Below are 24,981 nucleotides of genomic sequence, written 5' to 3'. Positions count from 1 at the left end.
ATCTATTTCTGAAGATGACCCCCACCTTTTGCAAAATGAACACACTCCAATCTGCCACACCCTCCATGAAAGAACTGGAACATGTTATGGACGGCTGCAGGATGGAATTAAATGAGGTAGATGAAGTGTGGCCCAGTCTTTATATGAATGGAAGTGGACTGCCTTCAAGTCGATTCCAACTTATGGCCACCCTATGAATAGGGTTTTCATGGTAAGCGGTATTCAGAGGTGGCTTGCCATTGCCTTTCTCTGAGGCTGAGAGGCAGTGACTGGCCCAAGGTCACCCAGTGAGCTTCATGGCTGTGTGGGGATTCAAACTCTGGTCTCCCAGGTTGTAGTCCAGCACCTTAATCACTACACCACACTGGCTCTCTATAGGCAACATATAGAAACAGGACTGTCACTGTTTGAGTGTGGGGCAAAAGCTATTTGTCAAAGGAAGCTATTTTACAACACAGCAATAAAATAATCAAAGAATACATGAGACTAATGACAGACAGATACAGATACACGGATGACAAAGTCTAAAAAGAGTTTTCACTGTTTTGCTCTGTCTTTCATCAGTGGTGAGAATTTATGGACAACCTTCAGAATAGAAGCACATTACAAAGATCATTATACAGATATGTTGGAGGCTGATAAGGCAGGAAGGGTTGATCAGCACAAACCGTACTATCTCCTAGGAACCCAAGAAAATGTTTTGTCTTATGTGCCAAAATAAAAGATCTAAATTGTGTATGAAGGAACCAACTTTCTTCAACCAGAAAAACTGCCGTACCGATACCCAAGTGATGTAGTCTGCAAAGGCCTACATGCACCACTCTATGCATTTTGTATGCCCAGTATGTCCTGAGTGACATACATTTTTTTAAAAAGACTTTGCAGTTGGGCGAGAACAAGGTGCAGTATGTTGGCAGGTGGTGAAAGATGGATGCATGGATATAGGCATGGAAATCAAACTAAATTCAAAGATCTGAGGGTGAGTGAGGTAGCCTGGCAGCGTATAGAAGTTCCACTGGTTACTGAAACCTTTTATTGGTGCGTTTAAAATATACATCTGCAAGAAACATGGGTGGTGTGGTTTTTTAAAAAAATGAAAGTTAAAATTCTCAGCAATCCTAATTGTGGGTAACAGATTTTATGAGTGAATATTGTACTACTTAGTGAGTTATGTATGCATCAGTGATTCACTGTTCTATACATATGATATTTTCAAACACAGTTCATATTGTTTTACTCTGCTCTATACTTTTCTGACGTATAATACATTTTTTATCAGTAAATATAATGCTTTTACAATGGATTTAATGCACTTATCAAGTTGGTTGCATAGAAACCAGGTGAGCACTGGGGTAGGAGATAGAATAGATTCCTGAATGTGACACATAAATAAGGCTTCTCAATTGATCCCAAGTTCTGCATTTGAGAGGAATACACAACTATTGGAATGAGCCACTACTTTAGAGGAAAACAATTTCAATGATTTTGACTCACCAAGAACCACATTAATGAGAACAAAAGTTCTGTTACACAAACTCATAAGAGTCCAGCCCCATCATGACAACTGCACATGGCATGGACATTCATTAATTAATTATTCTAAATTCTGGTGCAAATTGATTTCTTGCTAATATTTCAGTTCAGCAGTCTGTGCAAAGAGAATCAACATGAAGCCTATAGAAAAATCACTCACACTCTGTACATATTTAACACTTGTTTTTAGTATGCCAGTTGTGGAAATAAGTCAACAATCCTAATAATTATTATTACACAGGGGTAGGTAGAGAAATGTGGTCTGGCCATACATTAGTCGTGTATAGAGCAAATTGTGAAAATCAGGATAATTAAAGTTGTCAGTTAAAACAACATTCTGTGTTCTGGAGAAGCAAAAGTATATACACTCTGAGAGGTAACAATCATATGATGTGCTATCAAACTTGCTGGGTTGAGCAATTCTATACTCACAATTATGCCAGGTCACAGTTATACCATTGCTACATGTCTGCCTCCTCATATGCCTGCAAACCCACAATGGGAGGGTAGAAACAACAAAAATACAAAGCCAGTGAAACTCCACACATATATCCCCGCAGCATAGCTCAGACCTATACCAGAGCCACCAAGCAGGGACTTTGCATGCAACAATGTTTGCAGGATGAGCGGAGATGCAAGCAGCAAATGACTTTGCAATGATCAGGGGATTTCCCCAACACCCCTTCCTGACCCCCATCACAACACATCACAATGATGCCACAGTGCCCCCACTCCAAGCTGCATATTGCATTCCATGGGAGATGGAGTTGGGAAGCTGGAGACAGTACTATGAGCCCTACTGGAGGAAGAGGAAGCTATTCCCCCTGTCCTCACATTTTGTGAGCCAAGGGGGAAAAAATCAGTCCTGTCAGGGGCAAAAGAAAGAGAGCACATGGAACTCAAACCTACACTGCACACACCACAAAGCAGCTCCCTTATCCACTCCGCCACAGCAGCAGGCAACAACATATGGTCATGGCACATTTCACCTTGCGCCAGCCACAATGCCTAGTCATATATGTCAAGACCATGGGGCTGTGGTAGGAGCCTTGATCTGGGGGAACAATTTCTCTTTTGCATGATGAAAGTCCCTGACTGGAATCAAGAAGGAAAATAGGGGAGAAGGAACAGAAAGGGCGAGCAGAGGCAAGGAGCAGAGGAAAAGCTGGGGAAAGGTTGAGTGAGGCAAACAACTCTTACTCACTTTCTTATACTCCATCCAGTTCTTTGAGGATTCCAAATTGTTGTTCTTGTTAACATTGTTTGGGTTTGCTGTTGGTCACCTTTCATTTGCTGTTAGTAGTATATTGTAAAACCTATGTTATTTAAGATGTTAATGTAATGTTTGTTATTTGGCAACGCCTCTAAAAAGTAAGCAGCGATAATTCATCAGTACCATATGTCCCAGGCTTGCTAAATAAGGGTAGAGACACACTTACTGTTATGCCAGTTCCAGTGCATCTCTATCTCTCTTTTCTGATAATGGGAGCACATGATGCTAGTTAAACTCTGTCCCTTTTTACTCTAAAATCTGGTTGGATTAGCTCAAGTGTTTTGTTGTTTTTTTAAATCAACTTCAGACAGATTTCGTAACTGATTGGTAGACCAACTGGCTGCCTCTTCAGGTGTGGCCAATGGAAACACTTTGCTATAGCCTCAGGCAGAGACAGTGATTGGCCCAACACTTGTGGGTGGTCCTGAAAGGTCTGAAGTCAACAATGGGGAAGGGAAGTGTGTCCAGCCAAGGGTGGAGTTGCTTTAAAACACAGCCAGAAAAACCATTCTCACTGCTTTTGAAGCAACTAGTGTGCCCACAGCCTAAGCCCTGCTGCCACATACCCAGTGCAAACTCTGCCCCTACATTCACATGAGCAATGCTCACTATTACAGGACTGAATAATATCAGCCATACCATCAAGGGGAAGGGGCACAGCTCATGGAAGACAGCACTGCTGCATCCCCCAAAAGGCCTATATAGTTCAGAATCCTGTTTCCCACCCCATAAGCAAAACATGAGGGCAATAGATTGCTCCCACTGTTGTTTCTCATCAACTGATATTCAGATAAATGCTTTCTCTGATCCTGGCGGTAACCCTGGCATCTCTAGTTAAAATATTTCAGGTAACAGGGGCAGGGAGCAGGATCCTCACTTGAACAGCTGTCACAAGCCAGAACAGACAGTACTAAATGGACTACTAATCTTAGTACAAAGACAGGCTCAAGGGTATGTTCACCTGTCTACTTTCTAATATGATATATGCCATCATCTGTCAAATATGTCCATCTACTATTTACATAGGCCAGAGGTCAATCTCTACACTAGAGCATAAATGGACATAAATCAGATTTTTAGAACTGCAACATTTGGAAGCCAGTGGGAGAGTATTTCAATCTCCCAGAACATGCTGTAATATACAAAGCAGAACATTCTATAGCAGGAGTGGGCAGAAGGTAGACTGGAAAGATCTATTGGTAGATTTCTGGCTGATTTGCGTTAAATTGGCAAGGGGTTCTGACTTACAGCTGTTTAACAATAGCAAAACCCAAAATGACTTTTCCCACCTAGAGCAGGCTGTTGAAATGAAGAAAGTTAATCAGGTGTGGGCTTTTGTATGAAAGGACTATGAACTCTTTTCAGCTAAGGTACTGAAAACAAACTCCTAATTCTCACAGCGTATCTTTTACACCACCTTAAAAAGCAAAGTAGATCTCACAAACTGAAGTCTACCACCCTTGTTCTAGTCTTATTACATGCACAGTATCCCTTTTTTAAAAAAGGTATAAACAAAAGGGGGAGGGTTCCAGCATGAAGCTACTGAGCTAGAATTCATTAGTTGGCAATGCGATACTGTGAAACTCAGACTCAATAGAGACTGGGAGTAATTGTCCAACTTTAGGGACATACTATCTTGCTATATTCATTTATCACCAGGGACTATTAGTTGCAAAAGAATCACATCCATTCTCTTCAGAACTTGTATTTATTGTACATTGCACCTACTTCTGTCTATTGTTTTCCTTGGTCTTTTGGTCCAATGTTGTAAACAGTTTTTTTCACTGTAACTATCTCATCTATCTATATAGCTGCCTACTTATATAGGTGACTACTTCATGCATCTGAACAAAGAAGCTTTAACTACGAGTGCTCCTGCCACAGTAAATTTTGATCCAACACTGCCACTGGAGGTTCAGGTGGCCTTACTGGCTAGGAGTGCCTTTTTCCAGCTCCAGATGGTTTGCCAGCTTCAGCCCTTTTGGACAGAGATGACTTGGCCACAGTGCTCCATGCTCTGGTAACTGCCAGACTGGATTGTTGCAGTGTGCTTTACATTGGGCTGCCCTTGAAGATGGCTCAGAAACTTCAACTGGTTCAAAATTCAGCAGCCAGATTACTTTATATTTCTTTAGATTTCATATACCCGTTTTAAAACAGCTGCGCTGGTTGCCTGTTCATTTCCAGACCCAATTCAAGGTGCTCATGTTAGTGCTTAAAGCCCTAAATGACTTGGGTCCCAAATATTTGAAAGACTGCCTCTTTCCTACAAACCCTCTTGGGTGCCGAGTTCAGCAGAGGAGGCCCTTTTGGTACTTCTGCCACCCTCAGAAACTCGGGTGTGGTGGTGGCCTGGGAGAAGGCATTCTCTGTGGCAGCCCCTAGGCTGTGGAACTCCCTCCCCACTGAGGTGCGTCTGACAACTTAATTGTCCAACTTTGAGCAAATGCTGAAGACTCTTTACCCTGGCCTATGACACCTGAGATGTATATGTCTATTTTTAGGACCCACCCTTTTTTTCTGTGTTATTGTTTGAGCTGTTTTAAACTGCTTTTAATTATATGTTTTTAAATTGTTGTAACCCACCCTGGGACCTTTGGGTGAAGGGCAGGTAATTCTGATAACAACAACTTAGGTTCATTAATTTTAGTAGGTCTGAATAAGACTTAGTTGAATACAACCCAAAACTACTCCTCTGAACCACATCAGCATTAAATTATGAAATTTCAGGTTTTGAGATTGACATTACTGTAGGCAGATTCTGCAATATTAGAATTTGATCCCATCCTACACTATATTGAAACTTTTCCTTACAGTATAATAGGACAGAAATGTGTTGAAGGCATAACCCTGAGCCCTTCATAACCCTGATCTGAAGGGATTAGTGGAAATAGTTTTGCAATAAGCATTGAGTGAGATCCTGGATAAGGAAGCTTACGCAATTATCATGATTGTCACAACATAAGGACTGTACCATGTGTTAAAGGAGCTGCAAATTTATAGTTCCCACAGACTCTGTTCTGGATAATTACAAAGGACTTCTCTGCTGTTGGAATGAAATAACAAATTCAAATAGTAACAAATAGTAACAAAAGTAATTCTGTTAATGTAACCTATTTTTATTCTAAAGACACAGACTTGGTTGTAAAATTAACACATTTTATTTACAACCACTGTTTCAGAAGGATGGTGACTTCTGTGTGTGTGTAGTGGTCTTTCATGTTCAGATGAAATTCTGATTAAATGTATATATGCAAACATTATCCACAGCCCTTGGCTGAGAAAGCTGTTCATCAGTGCCAACAAGTACTGCTAAGCAGCAATTCACAGCAGAACATGAAGAAGTATCCTATCCTAATAATGTCACATGGTGGTATTTATGCAACCTGAATGTGATTCTCCATACTGGAGCTTAACCCAAAGGCTTATCCAAATAATCAGGTCAAAATCTGCCCTCTATTGCATCAGCCTATACAGGGAAGTCTTGCAAATCTTGATTCAAAGGCAATAGTGCAATCTCCAGAAGATCAGTCACATACTTCTGAAATGCTGAACCCCAGATTTAATATTTTAAAATAATTTTCTAGCCCTCATGATTTCACAGGGAAAAAAGTCCTGCACAACTTGTAAACTCACCATGCCCAATTCCTACCACAGAAGACATATATTATAATCTTCCAGGTGAGTGAACATCTCGTTGCTTTTGCAGCCCTCAGGATTCCGACTTATGGCGACCCTGTGAAGAGGGTTTTCATGAGGCTGAGAGGCAGCGACTGGCCCAAGGCCACCCAGGGAGCTTCATGGCTGTGTGGGGATTCGAACCCTGGTCTCCCAGGTCGTAGTCCAACACCTTAACCACTATGCCACACTGTCTGGGCCACATGTCTCATGGGATGCCTTCAGCTAGTTGGGCCACAAGTTGTGCAGGCCTGTTTTTCATTTTTTCTCAACAATCATGAGGTCTTGAAAATTATTATTGTTAAAATATTAAATCTGGCATTTTCAGAACTCTGTCAGTGCTTAATCCTTTGGATTCTGTACAAAGTAAGGTTTATGTAACAGTACATTATCATTCACATAAAGAAAATATTAAAATTCTACAGGCTGCTTCACTTATTATATTCTCCCAACATAGATATTATCTTCTTCAAACCAACTGTTTAATATGTAATATGAAAGCGTATACTGGAGGCTAGTGTTACAGATACAGACTGACCAGTTTGTTAGGTTGATGATATGCTAATAAGAGCCAGCATGCTGTAGTGGTTAGTGTTGGACTAGGATCAGAGACCCAAATTCCCACTTTACATCAGCACTTTACTTTTAAAGCCCTATGCTACCACTTTAACAGTCATGGCTTCCCCAAAGAATCCTGGGAACTGTAGTTTGTTAAGGGTGCTAAGACTTAATAGGAGCCTCCTGTTCCCCTCTCAGAGCTACAATTCTCAGACTGGTTAACAATCAATCCCTCTTTCCAATAACCTCTGGGAACTGTAGCTCAGTGAGAGAAATAGAGGTCTCCTGACAATAGTGTTGCCAACAAAAAAATTTCCCACCACACCCATGCCCCAAATCCACCAAAATCTGACCTTAACCCACTAGACACCATGTTTGATAACATTTTTGTGTTCTTGTGAAACGCTGTTATGAGGAATTGCTCAACAAGGTGGATAATAGAATTTAAAAGGTTTAAAAAGGTTCTGTGTGCCTGTGTGTTCTCTGGAACTGAAGATAACTGACTGGCTTTTAGATCTGTAAACCGCCCAGAGAGCTTCGGCTATGGGGTGGTATACAAATGCAATCAATCAATCAATCTGAGAGAAGTGTGGAGGTTTGCATTCCTGGCTTTTTAGGTTTAAAAAAATGGTGTGGGGGGGTTTGGCTACTCTGAGAATAGGATGCTGGATTAGATGGGCCTTTGCCTGATTCAGCAGGCTCTTCCAGTGATGATTATAAGATGTACTGTTTATACAAAGGATACCTGTTGTGGAATCACTTTAATAAACACAAACAATTAAATACAAATTGGTGAGGCAGGTGTACTCTGTACATGCTCATGTCATTTATTTCTGAGGCTTATTGTTCCTAATCGTCATGTCTCATCTGCTCAAGTCTGTAGGAGTTTTCCGTTGGCTGCTGGGATTGGGGCGCGCCCCTGCGGCCTCTGTTGTCCTGCCGTGCTGGCCTTGCTCGTTTCGCCTTGTGTCGGCCGCGTTTTGCCTCTCATCGCCTTTGCTTTTGGCTTCTCGGGGAGAACTTTCCTGTTGGTCGCGTCTTCGTGGGGCCTGTTTGTGCCGCCTCTCGCTGTTTGCTACGCTGGATGCCGGATGCTGAGAGTGAGAGGAGATGTCGCTTTCGGTTTCGCAAATGACGCACCTTGTGGACTATACGGGCCAGAAGCTTTGTTGAACTTTGCTGTGGTGACCTTTACCTGTTGTTTTAGTTTTTATTGCTGTTTTGATGTTGTGATACTTATATATTATGACTTTGTACATCGCTCAGAGTGGCTCGGTTTCCAGCCAGATGGGCGATAAAATAAATCGCAGAAATAAAAATAAATAAATAAATAAATAGGAGCTGGTTGTGGTTTGTGAGGAGTTGGTGGTGCTTAGGCTGCATCTCACTTTGATTGGGTAGAATATTGCCAGCACATTTTCTTCTCAGTAAACCAATTGGAAAGAACCTCCTTGTCTCTATACCTTTGGAAAAGCACACCAGAGGATCTAGAGACTTAATAATTTTCCTCTCTGTCACTGGCTCATTGTGTTGTGTGGGGTACCTTACTCTGGTATCCTTTCAATCAAAGGGATAGCTACCACAGAAGTAAAACAGTAGTCAAGTAGCACTTTAGACACTGTACACAGGAACAGAAATGCAAACTATGAAAAATACAAGAATGTCCGAAAGCAGTAAATATTTCAAAAGGCTAGATTTTGTCTACATAGTTTCATGAAATACATAATGGGGAGGGGGGAAATAGTGAAATTGAAGAATTTGCAAAAACCACCAGATTCTGACCATAAAATGTTTGCCATCTTCTAGATTTCCCACAAGCCACCAGACAGGAAATTTGCCACCAGATATGACCCTAAAACACTAGATCTAGTGGGGAAATCACTAAATTGGCAACAGTACCTAACACCTCTCAACACCGTTAACAAACTACAGTACCTAGGATGGGGGGGAGGAGGACTGTTAAATGACTGTTAAAGTGATATAAACTTAAACATACTGCCTTCAAGTCGATTCTTACTTATGGCGACCCTGTGAATAGGGTTTTCATGAGGCTGAGAGGTGGTGACTGGCCCAAGGTCACCAAGTGAGCTTCATGGCTATGTGGGGATTTGAACCCTGGTCTCCCAGGTCGTAGTCTAACACCTTAACCACTACACCACACTGGCTCTCTTAAAGTGATATAATAGTACTTTAAATGTATGGTGTGGATGCAGCCTCAGTCATGAAGCTGACTGGGTGACCTTAGTCACAGTATCTCAGCCTAATCTACATAATCTATAAAATGGAGAACAGAACTACGTACACCACCTTCCGCTCATTGCAGAAAAGGTAGGATTTAAATATAATTAATTAATTAATCAATTAAAATAGTCGAGGAAGATTGGTTGTCTGTGTTACCTACTAGAGCTAATGACAAGAGGCATTTTTCTGATAGTTGAGAGTTTCTCCTACCCCCTGACTAGTAGGAGGAAGTAGGGGAAATAATTTTGTATGAGTTTGCAGTTTTAATTTGGAGTGGAGAGAGGTGTGGATTAAGTTGGAGGTTAGCTAAATGAAGGCACAGATTTGGGTCCAGGAGCAGCTACTAGTGTCCTCTATGAATCTGAAGTGGTATTAGCAGTTGTGCTGCCTGTTGAAAAGAACACATATGCTCTTCCACTATGCTCTTCTTTTATATTTGTTAATAAAAGTATAATAAATTACCACCGGTCTCTAGTACACTCTCATCCAAAGCAAACTATGGGTTGAAACACACTCACTGTTCTGCCATTTCCAGTGAGTCTCCACCTCTCTCTTCTGAAAGCAGGGGCACCCAACACTAGTCAAACTCTGCCCATTTTTACTGTAAAACCTGGTGGGAGCAGCTCCAGTGTTGTTGTTTTTTAAATTCAGCTTCAAAGAGATTTTGCCACTGATTGGTAGATCAATCCATTCCCCCTCCAGGTGTGGCTAATGGAAACGCTTTGGGGTAGGCAACTAGTGCGTTTACAGCCTTAGCCCTGTAGCACTGTTGACACGATATTAAGATGGACATGGGGTTCAGTTTGTACAGTATTTTTACTGACCTGTCAACTTTCCTATCTGTTTCTTGGTAGCATGATAGCACACAACAAAGAAGAACTAAGGTGACATGGCATCACCCACTTACTGAACGCAGCACACACTGCCTGGGGAAGCAAAGGAAACCAAACCTTCTATGGAACAGAAATCCATTACTATGGAATCGCAGCAGAAGACTCCCCAGACTTTCACCTTAGTGTATATTTTCGCCCTGCCTCAGAATTCATCCACAAAGCACTAAGCATCCCAAATGGTGAGTGCCTGTCCTGATGGAAACACTGCACTGAAGCTTGGCTCATGAATCTTAGGTATTATTCACACATTACAGACAAGAAATGTTTGCAGCAATCACAGTGATCCAGTACTGTCTCCAAGTGCATGAAAGTCTGCTGTCTGTACGTAGGCTCAGCCTCTTCACATAAACCCTGAGAATAGGATTTACTATGTCCCAAAGCTACCTACAAAGAACAGCTGCAGCCAGATAAGTGTATCTGTGATGGTGTCACTGTAAGGGAATTTCAAGGTGTAAAGATACTGCCAGGAAGAACTATAGCTCAGTAGCAGAACACATGCTCTGCATGCAGAAGGTCTCATGTCAATTCCTGGTATTACCACGTAGGGCTGGGAATGTCTACTGCCTGAAAATGTGGAAGATCACTGCCAGTCAATGTGGACAATACTGAGCTAGACTACTTCCCATGTTCTTATGTTGCCCCCTTTTTAAACTCCCAGTGACAAGTTAAGATTATTTTAATACACGACAAAAAGTAGCAGCCATATTCACAGAAAATGGAAAACTTAGTATATTGGTAGTCTAGTTAGCATTCGGAGTCAGGAGGAGATTTAAGTTCTCTGCACTGGATAGGATAGATAGGAGGCATAAAGTTTTCTGTTGGCCTGGAAAGAGAGCACAATCTATGAGTCAGAGGATATAACCGCTCTTGAATATGGTTCCTCATAGGAAATTATGGTCCTGCCCATCATCTGGGTTGACAGCACTCATCTCCAACCTGAGGTCCAACTCTGGGTACATATAGATGTACCAGAAACAATTGGAATCACTGCATCCCACCCACCCGCTCAGCCCAGCCCACACAGTAAGCCTGGTTCTCCCTGCCTTGACAATACAGGTGGCAGTAATCATCATCAGATCAAATACTGACAAGTCCATGATACTTGAAGTGGTCTGTCTTAATGCTCAATAAGAATTTTAATTTAGTTTAATGTTTGTTCTTTGTTTTATTTTAAAAAAAACACAAGCTATTGAAACTTGGGAAAATGCTGCAGTAAAGGGGGGAAAATATAAGCTCATGACATAACTTTGGCTATCTAATAAGCTCTGTGAATAGCTGGGTTTTGAGTCAAATATGGGGGATCGGCTTTCCCTTGAGCTCAGGTCTGAAAAGATTGGTTGTACACAACACAGTGAGTGTACTTCAACAGTGAACTCATTGGGCAAATTACATAATCTTTATGCACACTTTGCATCCTTCCTAGACAGCTTGTTTGTTTACTACATTGATATCCCACCTTTCCTCCAAGGAGCTCAAGGTGGTGTACATGGTTCTTCCTCCCTCATTTTATCCTCACAACAGTCCTGTGAGGTAGGTTAGGCTGAGAGAGAATGATGGCCCAAGGTCAGTGAGATTAATGGCTGCATGGGGATTTGAACCCTAGTCTCCCAGGTCCTAACCACAACACCACACTGTTTACCCAGCCTTCCTAGCTTCCTGGTACACACATCTGTTGGATTTTTGATGTATGTATATTGCAGTGGAGTTCAGAAATAACTATAAGACTGGTAGTTGAAAGAATAAAGAAACTTAAGGTTTATTACTGCAAAGAAATAAAATCATGCATGTTGTTGCAGCCATTGTGAAGCCATGAGGCTTGCACTCACAGGTGCTATCTCTGACTGACTAGACCAGAAGAGAAAGGAGGAAAGGGAGAAACAAAGCCTGCATAAACAAACAAACAAAGTAGTTTAAAGAAGAAATAAGCGAGAAAAAATAGATTGCCTTTTTATTTATCGTCCCCGACTGGTTCAGGTTGTTTTACATGAGTTGGTGCTTCACTCCCAACATCATGTGTCTCTGTCTCAGCTATAGTTACCAAAAATTTGCACAAAGATGGTTGAAAATCAATCAATAAAAATAGATTCTGTTTACTAAACTAATTTCTGGGGAGCTACAGGCCATGAAGCAAGCAGACCAATGGCTAGAGTGCAAGTGGTGCAAGTCTTACCATGAGAACAATTGAGACATATGTACAAGTCTACAGGTGGGCCCTGCTTATACGGCAGGTTCCGTTCTGGACTGCCGCCGAAAAGCGGAACCCATTGAAGATAATGGTGCACATTGCGTGAAAATGGCGCGCAACGAGCAAAAACTGCCGTAAAAGCAGAACAAGTGCCTTAAAGCGGGGACTTTCTCTAATTAAAAGATGCCGCATTAGCGGAATGCCGAAAGGCGAAGCACCATAAAGCGGGGCCCGCCTGTATAATAATGCCTACAGTTTGGCAGTGAAGGTGGCAAAAACAGCTTACTTTGCCATCTCCATGGTATTCTTCCCAAGTAGCCATCCAGTGGAGTTGTTCAAAATGGTGGTCTATTGCAACATAGCCCCTCTCATATGGTTGTAGAGCCATTGAAACTTGTTGTGGCAAGTTACGGCCAATTCACCAGCCTGGATGTTCCTGGGTATGGATAGCCTAGCCATTGTGACTCATGACCTGGTAACCTCCCAAATGGATTACTGTACTGCATTCGATGTGGGCTTGCTCTTAAGGATGGTTTGAAAGCTTCAGCTAGTGGAAAATGCCGCAGCATGACTTCTGACTGGGATTGTATCACTCCAATCCTGAGAGAATTTCACTGGCTATCAATTTGCTATCAAACCAAATTCAAAGTGTTATAGTAATGACTTGTAAACCTAGACTTAGGAATCAACTTAGGACCTAGATATCTGAAGGAATGTCCCCTTCCAAACAATCTGCCTGTGTATTAAAATCAGCAGCTGAGGCTCACCCATTGTTCCAAAGCCCAGGAGTATCTGCTATCTGCAGCTGGGGGAAAAGGCCTGTTCTGAGATGGCATCCTGTATGTGGGGAACAACCTTCTCCTTGATGTAAGATTGATACCAATTCTAATGAGCTTTTGGTGCCAATTGACAACTTATTTATTTCAACAACAGGCCTTTATAGGGACCTAATGAGCTGGGCTGGCTTTGGGCTCATCCAGATGACTGCAAAATGTGTGACACGCTCGCTATGTGTGTACATTATTTTTTGGTCGTCCAAATGACATCTCGCGCTGTTACGCATTTTCGTGGGTTAAATCCGCTCCTTGCAATACCAGCAAAAATGCGATTTGCTCTTTAAAATCGGGAATCATCCGCTGTGCCTTCAGGAGTTAGGATGCAATACCATGGACTTTACAGCTGATGGGCGGTTCTTGGGTGTTTCCCCTTGCCCCTTCTCCTCAATCCAGCCAATCACGTATCTGCACTTTTGCACATGTGCGAGAATAAGCCCGGGAAAATTGAACCAATCATCGCAATGGTGGGGTGTTGGGGGGGTTCTGCAACTACTGCGCAGATGCATTTTATTTTTTGCCAGCCTGCAAACTGGGCGGCCGCTCTGGGTGAGATCTGCAATGCACAGCAAGCCAGAAAGGGGGGATGGTCGGTTTCAGCCTGCCTCCGAAAGCCTTGTCAATTTCATTCTACTTGCTGGGGTTTTTGCTTCAAATCAGAAAAGCATACATTGGTTTAAGTGTAATATCCCAAATGCAATCAAGAAAAGAGCTTCTGGTCGGTTTCAAGCCTGCTCCCAAAGCTTTGTCAATTTCATTCTCCGTGGGAAGGAAAGGGAGAAGGGGGGGGACACGTTTCTTGCTTTTTTGGAGAAATAAGTGCATTGCCAGCGTGTGTTATTTATCTCCTTAAATATCAATAAAGGCAGAAAAGCATACATTCCTTTAAGTGTAATATCGCAAATGCAAACAAGAAAAGGGTGTCAATTTCATTCTCAGTGGGAAGGCAGGCGTGAAACCGAACTCCTTTACAGGCATATTGTGCTTCATTGCAAAGGGGGAGAGGAGCATACGTAATTTTTTTGCTGACCAATTGGTTGATAGGGGGAGGTTTTAGAGGCGGAGCTTGGAAAAAGCGAAAAGAATGTAGGGGTCTTACTGCTGCGTGTGCAGGTGCAAAAAAGCGTTTTTTTTTAAATTGGGAAAGAGCGAACTAAAAGGCAAAGTGAGGACTATCAGATGACAAACCGAATATGGAAACTGTGGATTATCCTGCTCCGTTTGGATAAGCCCTTTGATGCTTTCTGCTGCTTCTGTTGATTTTATCAGCTATTTTATTGTGCTGTAGTTGTAGTTCAAAAAAGTAACTTTTCCAAGCTCTGGATTCACGTGGTGGTGATGAAGTCGAACGTCTGGCGTACCGACTCCACAGCCCTGGTTGGATTACAACTCCCATCATCCTTGCTTGTTAATCATGCTGTCTGGAGCTGTTGGAAGTTGGAGTCCAACAACATCTGGAGGATACCATGTTGGCAACCCCTACTTTAACAGATTGCAGTTTTGAACCTGTTAGAATGCACTGGTAATATGCTCTGGTTATATGTGTGCATTGGAGGGGAGGGACTCACTTTTCCTGTGCCATGGTCTGTCAGTTCAATTCTATATTATCCTGTCAGGCACTGAGTGATTAATCAGGGTAAATCTGAGCAATGTCCTCCTTTACCAAGATACCTAAGTTTTCATCATAATTTATTTTTTATCCTTACTGTGGAAAATCCTATATGTAAAAAATAACTTATTCTATGTCTGCAGTCACTGCTGGTGTGGAAGCTAATTAGTGAGCTATTCCTCACATGCATGGTGACTTTCCAGTAGGTGGCTATGATGTTCCTGTAGATTAAGCATCTGTAAATATGGTAAGTGTGGGTCTATTAGGTGATTATGGTAATTGACTGAGAGAGAAAGGGGGAGTACATGGGTGAGAAGCTGAAGTATGCTGGATGATGATTGGCTGAGTGGCTGGCTGGCTGAAGGTATAAATGGAGGTTTGTAAGTGATGAGGGGGGGAGAAGTTGAGTTGGTATGAGTGAGGTCGTTTGGTGAGGGTTGGTTGGCAGAGTTCTGAGGGAGTTTTGGATTATATTTGGCTGATATTTAGAAAGTATATAAATGAACAGAAACATAAAGAGTGACCATATATGAAACCATACGCTTGTGAAACATTCCTAAAGTAATCTTGTTATTTCCTGTTGTTAGTAAATAAATACTTATTTGGTTTACCAAAGGCCTGATCTTTGGCTGGGGGAATATACAGACCAGAAGGGAGGGCAAGGTAATTACCAAGGCTGAACAGAAACTGTATCTAATGGTGGCAGCGGTGAAGGGAGATATTGTAACAAGTCAAGTATCCAGAGCGACCCAGAGTTGTATGCTTTATATATAAAGATACAAGGGGGTTGGGAACAGCACAGGCACACAGTCACAAAGTAACAAGCTATAGAGAGATTTAGGCAAAGTCTCTGGGAGTATTGGTTACAGGACGTGACTGGTGGTGCTGCCTAGCAGTGGGATCTAGTGAGATCTGTGCTAGAGCGGAGCGAGAAACCATATAAAGGACGGTCCGGACTGGTGGTGTCCCTGGTGGTGCCTAGTGAAAGGCAGTAGCCACAAGCAGGTGGGAACCTGACAGGGAGAGCCAAGGAAGGACGCCACAGTGGCCCCTAATGCCACACCCCTACTTCTGTTTATTCCTTACCTGAGCACAACCTAATATTGTTTTCAGCTGGCGCTGGGCCTGAAAATAAGAATAATACAGAGGTCTTGCACAAGGTTTCTCTATCACTCTTGTAGAAGCCTTAGTTTGATAAATATCACTCTTGTGCAAGATCACTATACTAAATAAAACCAAACAAATGGAAATGGATATTGCCCCCCTCCATTTTGCCCATTGTGAAACACAGTAACTAATGCTGGCAACATTTGCTCTTATGCGTTTCCTGAGATTTTTTTTTTAAGTGTGCACGCACAGGTGCAGAAATACCTGCACACATGCCCAGAATAGGAAAAGACCATGGAGGGAGGAGGGAGGAGGGAGGGAGGAGACACTGGGGGAAGAGAGAAAAACCCAACCACTTCTGGATCAAATTCCATCAAACTCCACCCACTGGTGTGGCTGGTAGGTGGTAGAATAGTGATGAAATCCATGACTGAAAAAAACAGGAATGTGCGAAAGCTAAATTGCCAAACATACGCAGAGAAAAATCAGAACTGAATGACCCATTTACAATATAAGGCACCATCTTCTGAGCCAAGAAATCAGTTGAAAGGGAAGAAGGCTGGAGTAAGGAAGCAGACAGAAGGACAAACAGGCGCACACACACATAGCAAGGGCAAGGCTACTAGTATAGGCCAAACTATACATGTGTAACAGTCTCCCACTTTTTAAAAATGAAAAGCAGGCCAGCCATGAGAGGCAGATGTTTGAGTGGAAGAATTGCAGCAGAGGGGGGAATACTTAAACATCCCCCCTCTGGGTCATTTCCCCACTCAGGATTCCCCCTGTCAGGCCCCTACCTGTCAGGATCCCACCTCAGGCACCACCTGCTAGGATCCCACCTGTGGTCACTGCCTTGTCACGGTCCCATCTCAGGGTCCTGGTCTTTAAACAGTTATCTCACTTGCTCTAGCAAAGATCTCTCAAGATCCCACTGCTAGGCAGCACCACCAGACACTCCCTGTAATATTGCCTTGAGACTGTGCCTTAGTCTCCTCCTGGCTTATTGCTACTTTGTGTCTGGGTGCACTTGCAGGCCACAACCCCCCTGTATCTTTGTGTCTATAAAGAATACAGCCCTGGGTTGCTCTGGATACCTGATGATGTTACACTATCTCTTCACCGCTCCCACCATTGATACTGTTTCCCAACCTTGGTATATGCCCTGCCCACCCTTCTGGTCTGTGTAAACTCAGCCAAGGATCAGGCGTTTAGGTAAACCAAGAAATATTTATATACACAGGGAATAAGAAGATTACTTAAAGGTATAGTAAACAAGCGTGTGGTTTGCGTTACTCTTTATGTTTCTAGTCGTCAATAACCTGCCTCACTACCCACCTAATCCAATCCACCCTATCTAAAACCAACCCACAGAACTAACTGAACTAACCTAAACCCACCAACTAAAACCAACTCTCTCTCAACTGTCATCCTCTCGTTTATACCTTTAGACCCTCAAGCGCTCAGCCAATCATAATACAATACGCATCAACATTCCAACCCATGTACTCCCCCCTCTCACTCAGTCCACTTACCTCATTTACTCTAATAAACCCACACTTACCATATTTACAGTATTATAAATACAGGGACATCACACACCCCTCTCCACAAACTCTTTTCTATCCATGACTGATACGTTATCTCTACGTTAAGCTCAGATAAACAATGTCAGATCACCCTTGTCCACAAGCTAGCAAGCACTACTCAGAGAACACTTAAAGATTAGTAAAAAGATAAGGGAATTACTTTGCCAAGATGGCCTGTTGCCTGCAGTTTTGTAAGTACTTGCATTTAAAAAAAAAGACATGGGAGTCTGAGCTCAGGAAAGAAATTGATCGTTCTCACTGGAATCAAATCTGGATCTCTCACCTTTCCTGTGTTTCCCCATATATTAAAGAAAATTCACTGAAAGTTGCCCACAGGTCTGGATCATGTCATGCGGATTGGGTCTCTACTTGGTTGGCAGGGTTGTAATGAGTGGGGAACTTACTACCACATGTGGTGGGGTTGTGGGAGTGTACATAAATGTTGGGTTTCAGTGATGAGAGAGATTGGTTTGATTGGACAATGAGATTGGACAATGTTTGCTCTCAGTGTTTGTTGATCAAAACTCTGACATAATTTGTTAAAAGCTGGTTACTTATTTATTGCCTGTTTGGTTGTGGCCCAAGGATGGAAAGACACCTCAACCTACATAGAGGGCATTTGATTTTTTTTTTTAAAACCCCTCTTTTCATAACCATCTCAGAGAAATTGATCCACAACCGTATTGTTGGTTGATCAGGTCATGCAAATCTTATTTTGCAGCCACTTGGTGGCCTTTTGTGACTTACACAAGCTGACCAAGAGAGGAGGTGGAGCTCTGGTGAGGCTCAGCAGCGCTGTCTGTGAGGGAGAACGGACTCGGGATTCCTGACCCTGAAAGACCTGAGAGACTTGGGAGGCAGCTGACCAAGAGAGGAGGCGGAGCTCTGTTGAGGTAAGCAGCTCATCTGCATACTTTCTTTCCCATCAGGCTCAGCGGCGCTCTCTGTGAGGGAGAAGGGACTCGGGATTCCTGACCCTGAAAGACCTGAGAGACTTGGGAGGCAGCTGACCAAGAGAGGAGGCGGAGCTCTGGTGAGGCTCGGCGGCACTCTCTGCGAGGGAGAAGGGACTCGGGATTCCTGACCCTGAAAGACCTGAGAGACTTGGGAGGCAGCTGACCAAGAGAGGAGGCGGAGCTCTAGTGAGGCTCAGCGGCGCTCTCTGCGAGGGAGAAGGGACTCGGGATTCCTGACCCTGAAAGACCTGAGAGACTACAATCCGTTCAATTACTTCCTGGCCCTGACAACAGAAACATCAAGACTGCCACTGACAACAGAAACAGGAAACAACAAACATAAAATGGAGGGTGATCAAGCAGTTGTTGTCACATGCAACGTATGTGCTATGTTCATCTTCTTAACGGAAACCAGACACGATTACACTTGCAGCAAGTGCAGATTGGTGGCGCTCCTAGAAGAAAAGCTCAGGGGGCTGCAGCAACGCATAGACACCCTGCGGCTTATCAGAGAAGATGAGGATTTCCTCGATAGAACACAAGAGGAATTAAGGGAGCGACACAAAGTGCAGGAAGAAAGTGACAAGGAAGAACAGGACTGCAACAGCAACACATCCCCGTGGAGGACTGTCACTGTAACGGCAAGGAAAAACAGGAGGGATTCAGAACTGCTGCAACTAACAAATCGCTTTCAGTGTCTCTCGGCAGACAGCATACCTGAAGAGCCTCAACAAACTCACCTGCATCAAGAGACACTGACTGCAATGGAAGACTCCACACCCCGGAAGAAGGAAGCTGATGCAACCACCGCTCGTGGCAAAAAGAGGAGGGTGCTGGTGGTTGGAGACTCGTTGCTCAGGGGGGTAGAGACACCGGTATGCCAGCCAGACAAAATGAATCGGGAAGTCTGTTGTCTCCCTGGGGCACGCATCCGGGACGTCGCTGACAACCTGCCGAGGCTCATTGGGAAACAAGATAGGTACCCCTTTCTCCTCATCCATGTGGGCACGAACGACACGGCCAGAAACACCTTGGAACAGATCACCTCAGACAATGAGGCTCTGGGTAGGAAGGTCAAGGATTTGGGGGCGCAGGTGGTCTTCTCGTCAATTCTTCCCGTGAAGGATAGAACACTACAAAGGGAAAGGAAGATACTGCAGGTCAACGACTGGTTACGCAGATGGTGTCGACGGGAGAGGTTTGGATTCTGGGACCATGGTCTAAGCTTCTTGGAGGGGGGACTGTTGGCAAGAGATGGGCTGCACCTCACGAGGACTGGGAAGAATCTCTTTGGCAGAAGTATGGCAAAACTCATCAAGAGGCCTTTAAACTAAAGCCTCTGGGGGATGGAGATGATAGCTTAAAGACCGATCCAAAGACAGCGGGTTGTAAACGCAACAATTTGAACGGTACAGCAGACACTGGGAGGGAGAAAGGGATGCACGGCAAAGCTCATGGTATATTAACAGAGGAATCCAATCGGGACATAAGAGACGTCTGGTGTCTATATACCAACGCGCGGAGCTTGGGAAAGAAGCAAGGGGAGCTTGAAGTCTTAGTGCATCAAGGCAAATATGACTTCATAGGGATAACAGAGACTTGGTGGGATGACTCCCATGATTGGAATACAGCCATTCAAGGATATAAACTCTACAGAAAGAATAGAAGCAACAGAAAAGGAGGGGGAGTAGCGTTATACGTCAAAGACAAATACACCTCTATGGAAATCCAAGAGAGCGAACAAAGTGGTCCGGTAGAGACCATTTGGGTAAAAATAAATGGAGAAACAAATAAAACCGACATGGTAGTAGGTGTCTACTACAGACCCCCTGGCCAAGAAGAGGTGGTAGACGAGGCCTTTCTCAAACAAATCTCTGAAATCTCAAGGAGGCAAGAAGTAGTAGTGATGGGGGACTTCAACTACCTGGATATCTGCTGGGAGACCAACTCTGCGAAGCACAAAGCCTCCAACAAATTCCTGATGGGCCTTGCTGATAATTTCCTCTTTCAAAAAGTAGAAGAAGGAACAAGGGGATCGGCAATCCTGGACCTGATCTTAACTAACACGGACGAATTGGTCACGGGAATTAAAGCGGTTGGTACCTTGGGGGAAAGTGACCACGTAATGCTGGAATTCGGGATTCTGGGGAAAGCCAAAGAAGAATATAGTCAAACATGGACCTTGGATTTCAGGAAAGCCGATGTTAGCAAGCTCAGGGAAATGATGGGTAGGATCCCGTGGCTAGATAGACTAAAGAAAAAAGGAGCCCAAGAAGCGTGGGAGTTCATGAAGAACATATTACAAAAGCGCAATCACAAACAATTCCAAAGAGGAAGAAAAATGGAAGACATCGGAAAAAGCCAATGTGGCTACACGGAAGTCTGGAGGAGGAGGTAAAAGGAAAAAAGAGCATGTATAAAGAATGGAAGGAAGGACGCATCACCAAGGAAGAGTACCGACAAGCGGCTCGGGCTTGCAGGAATAGCGTAAGGAAAGCTAAAACCCAGAATGAGCTGAGGCTGGCGAGGGAAGCGAGGAACAACAAAAAGGGTTTTTTCAGATACGTTCGAAGCAAGAGAAAGACCAAGGAAATGGTGGGACTGCTGCTCAATGAGGATGGCAAAATGTTGACAGATAACAAGGAAAAAGCAGAACTGCTCAACGCCTATTTCGCCTCCGTTTTCTCCCAAAAAGGGAACAGTGTGCAACCTTGCATCGGTAGCAATCTCAGTAAGGGGTCGAGACTGCAGTTCGAGATTGATAAGGAGATAGTCAGGAAATACCTAGTTAACCTAAATGAGTTCAAATCTCCAGGGCCTGATGAACTGCATCCCAGAGTATTGAAGGAACTTGCAGATGTACTCTCAGAACCTCTTGCCATCATCTTTCAGAAATCCTGGAGAACGGGAGAGGTGCCGGAGGATTGGAGACGGGCAAACGTCGTCCCGCTCTTTAAAAAGGATAAAAAGGAAGATCCGGGGAATTACAGGCCGGTCAGTCTGACTTCAATACCAGGAAAGATATTAGAACGGATAATAAAAGAGTCCATTGGCAACTATCTAGATGACAATGCTGTGATTAGAAGGAGCCAGCATGGGTTTGTCAAGAAAAAATCCTATCAAACTAATCTCATCTCTTTTTTTGATCGGGTCACTAGCTTAGTAGATGGTGGAAATGCTGTAGATGTCATCTATCTAGATTTCAGCAAGGCGTTTGACAAAGTCCCCCACGACCTTTTGATTAGCAAACTCGTCAAATGCGGACTACATGGAAATACTGTCAGGTGGATTCACAACTGGTTGGAAAACTGTACTCAAAGAGTGGTCGTCGGTGGCTCTGCTTCGGACTGGAAGGAGGTCTCGAGTGGAGTGCCACAGGGTTCTGTCCTGGGGCCGATACTCTTCAACATTTTTATCAATGACTTAGATGATGGGGTGGAGGGAAGCCTTATGAAGTTTGCGGATGATACGAAACTGGGAGGGATAGCTAACACAATGGAAGACAGGAATAAAATCCAAAGGGACCTGGATAGACTAGAAAATTGGGCTGAAATTAATAAAATGACATTCAATAAAGACAAATGCAGGATTCTGCATTTAGGCCACAAAAACAAAATGCATGGGTACAGGATGGGAAATACCCGGCTTAGCAGTAGTGAGTGTGAGAAGGACCTTGGAATTGTAGTGGATTGCAAGTTGAACATGACCCAGCAGTGTGATGCTGCGGCAAAAAAGGCAAACGTGGTTTTGGGCTGCATAAACAGAGCTATAGTTTCCAGGTCGAGGGAAGTAATAGTCCCACTATATTCTGCATTGGTCAGGCCTCATCTGGAATACTGCGTTCAGTTCTGGGTGCCTCATTTTAAGAAAGATATAGACAAGTTAGAGCGGGTTCAGAAGAGGGTGACGAGGATGATAGCCGGTATGGAGAACAAGTCTTATGAGGAAAGGTTGAAGGAACTTGGCATGTTCAGTCTGGTGAAGAGAAGGCTGAGGGGTGATATGATTGCACTCTTTAAGTACCTGAAGGGCTGTCACATAGAGGAGGGTACAGATTTGTTCTCTGCTGCCCCACAGGGTAGGACTAGGTCTAATGGTTTTAAGTTGCAGGAGCGTAGATTCAGATTGGACATTAGAAGGAACTTCTTGACAGTAAGGGCAGTTCGGCAATGGAACCGACTGCCTAGGGAGGTGGTGGGATCCCCTTTGCTGGATGTCTTCAAGCAGAGGCTGGACAGCTATCTGCGGGAGATGCTCTAGCTGTGGACTTCCTGCTGTGAGCAGGGGGTTGGACTCGATGGCCTACAAGGCCCCTTCCAACTCTATGATTCTATGATTCTATGACATGAGCAGGCAAACACATAGTTCCATAGTTCCGTTTATTGGCATATTCCAATTAAATATTATTTTATTTGGATATCTATGCAACTAATGGCAAAACTAACTCTTCTCAAATAAGATCTTTATTTTAGCTCTTCTGTATTTGGCACTGCTTCCCTTTACCCTCTTCTTCAATCTCAGTAAGGTCTCAATGGATGCAAACATGTCTTTCCCCAGACTTTGTTTCATGTTTGTAGTTTTTATGTGCTATTTATATGAGGAATAATAAAAATAAAATAAAATAAGGTTGTAGACCTGCTCTCTTGATCAACTCAGGGCATATTTCTAGTTGATTAAAAAGTTTTAAAATAAATTCAGTCACATTATTGCTGCACTAAATATAAAGTGGATAAAGAAATAGCATTATTAGGACCTATGATTTCCAAGCTTGGCTATGTTGTCAGGCTGGCAGCCTGACAATTCAGTGTCTGAGTCAGATTTCCTCTGTCCATGAGCTCTTCACAATTTCCCTGCCATACCTCCATGAATCAACAGCTCTGAGATGGCTTCCAAACACGGTGTGCCAGTTTTCAGTGTGTTCTACTGTCTGAGTCATTTGCAGTGACTGCCATAAGCAACTTACTAGGACAACATGGGTGGGGATGGCTGGGAATGTAGTCATTCAGCACAGGGTGCAGCAAAGTGAAGAATATACTGCAGGAAATAGCTGGGGATTGCTGTAGGGACAGGATTAGCCCTGATGGTGTTTGCCAGGGCTCCCTTCTCCACCCTGTCACCATACAACTGAGCTGAGTGTGCTACAGCAGGGGAAAACAGCAAGAAATACACAGCCTCTATACAAAATATGTGCATATTCACTAATAGGCAAAAAACCTTGCGGTTTAAGAATGTACCTGTAGCCCACAGCTATTTCTATCAAACTTTAAAAAGCAGGGAAATTGGGCTGCTATAGTGGATGCACCAGGGGAGCAGGAGACCTGACCTCCTCTCTGAGATATTGTACTGCCCTACAAATTGGTCAAAATGCAAACACCATTTCGGTTGGTCTTTCACAGTCCAATCTTCTTCCTGTGTAGCTTGGAAGAATTTGGTAACATGTGCCTCTGGGCATATGGTGAGTGGTGGCAACACCTGCCATCTCCAAAGATAGAGAATTATATTTTTGTATGTTTGTTGGTGTTCTTCTTACTTTGCTTCTTTCCTGTCTTACTAATGTTTCTACAGAGAATCTAAACTACAACATTTTATTTTCCTCATTATTCATCCCAGAAATCTGTGTCAAATTTATTTTTATTAATTTCAAAGCCTTTTGATTGGTCAGTGTCATATGATGGTGAAGACAGCCTTTTGTGTTTCAAATTGGAGGTTCTATTTCTATTTTGGGTGCATTAACAGTTGAATCTGAAACTGTAGTTTGATGTAAAATCAGACTGATTCCAATATGTTGCTCCTTCAGCAATGACTCTAGCTGTTGGGAAAAAGAGGACGCATGTTTTCAGCCTGCTATGTTTAGACCACTTCATTTAAGGCAAGGTGGGCACGGTCAATTAAAAACATAGAGCACACCTAGCATTTTGCTAGAATATATTTCACCTCCCACTGTTTTATCTTGTGCAAATTGACACACTCCTGAGGTCCACTGGAGACTATTCTGCAGAAGTCAGTGCCATTATTATGTTTGGAGTTTTTTTAGTGTAAATTTTGTGAAGTGTTGCTGTACTTCACATATTCATAGAAACAGAAACAAAAGAAAATGATTTCCTGTAGGAAACATCATTAAAATTGCAAAGGAAATCAGACGTATTCAAAGTGACCATCTGAACTATGTCAACTGTCTTAATAATGTTGCTTCCTCCCTGCTAAAACAAGATCAGCACAGCACATGTCTTCTTTCTATTATTTGGGCTGATTGCACGTGTTGCCACCACTCACCATATGCTCAGAGGCACATGTTACCAAATTCTTCCAAGCTACACAGGAAGTGGACTGGACTGTGAAAGACCAACCCAAATGGTGTTCGCATTTTGACCAATTTGTAGGGCAGTACAGTATCTCAGAGAAGAAGTCAGGTCTCCTGCTGCTCTGGTGCATTCACTATAGCTGCCCAATTTCCCTGCTTTTTAAAGTTTGATAGAAATAGCTGTGGGCTATAGCTACATTCTTAAACCGCAAGGATTTTTGCCTATTA

The sequence above is a fragment of the Rhineura floridana genome, chromosome 7, assembly GCF_030035675.1.
Source record: "Rhineura floridana isolate rRhiFlo1 chromosome 7, rRhiFlo1.hap2, whole genome shotgun sequence".
Classification (NCBI taxonomy): domain Eukaryota; kingdom Metazoa; phylum Chordata; class Lepidosauria; order Squamata; family Rhineuridae; genus Rhineura; species Rhineura floridana.
This window is presented reverse-complemented; position numbering follows the sequence as displayed.